Source organism: Alligator sinensis, unplaced genomic scaffold (assembly GCF_000455745.1).
Source record: "Alligator sinensis unplaced genomic scaffold, ASM45574v1 scaffold279_1, whole genome shotgun sequence".
In the NCBI taxonomy this organism is placed as follows: domain Eukaryota; kingdom Metazoa; phylum Chordata; order Crocodylia; family Alligatoridae; genus Alligator; species Alligator sinensis.
The window spans coordinates 1038286-1039421 of NW_005842434.1; positions in this window are offsets into that span (position 1 = coordinate 1038286).

Here is a 1136-nt window from a genome sequence, read left to right on the forward strand (position 1 = left end):
CTTGAACTAAGGAAGCCCAGAACAAGATGTTCGAGGCCCGGCGGGTGCAGTAAAATACACAATTTTTTTTTCTTTTATTTTAAACAATTTTTGAGGTGCATGGTATACACCAAGGTAAGATGATCAATTGCATATAAGAAAGCATATTCGGTTTCCTCTTGAAAAAAATCTCTCTCCTAATAGGCACATTGTATATGTAACACCCACATACCCACTTGGGTTGTATATTGTACTTTTTGTGTGTGTGTGTTTTCATGTGGGCAAGATGGCCTCTGTGTTTTGGCCATGTGCTCAGCATATGGCAAGCTGAGGCCTGTGTTTGGGGAAAATATGTAAAACCCTCTGGCCCCATTGGCCAGGGGAAGGAGAGGATTCTTCAGGCCGATTGGTTGGGAGAGAAACAGGCGACAACCTGGTGAGGGGTCTGCGGGTGCTCGACCACCTTGGGCGACAGCAATCATCACCTGCTGGAATTTACCATCCAGTGCAAGGTGGCAAAGCCTGCAGCAAGGCAGCAGCCCTGGACTTCAGGAAGGTGGACTTCAATGAGGTAAGGAGAATAGTTGGGGAGGTCCCGAGGTCCCGGAGGGGAGGGGAGTGGGGTGTCCAAGAAGAGTGGTCATTCCTTAAGACGACAATCCGCCAGGCCTAAAGGGAGGTAATCCCAACACAGATCAAAGGGGGCAAGAGGGCACAAAAGCCCCCATGGCTCACCAAAAGCATACAGGAACGTCTCCTAGCTAAAAAGCAGGCGTACACCCAATGGAAGGGAGGGACCATCACCAGGGAGGACTATACCTCAGTTGCTCGGGGCTGTAGGGGGGCAGTCAGGAAGGCCAAGGCGGGGATAGAACTGGGACTAGCTACCCAGATCAAGGACTACAAGAAGTCCTTTTTTAAATACATAGTGGGTAAAAAGAAGGTACTGGGTAACGTGGGGCCTCTGCAAGACACAGTAGGAAATCTGGTTATCTCACCAGACGACAAAGCTAACCTATTTAACAATTTCTTTGCCTCCATTTTTCTGAGCAGGGACCGGGTCACCCCCCCCCCACTAGGACCCCCATAGGCCCCCAGGGCGGCGCACCCAGGCCTAGGGTCAGTGAGGACCTAGTGAGGGAACTTCTGGAGGGACT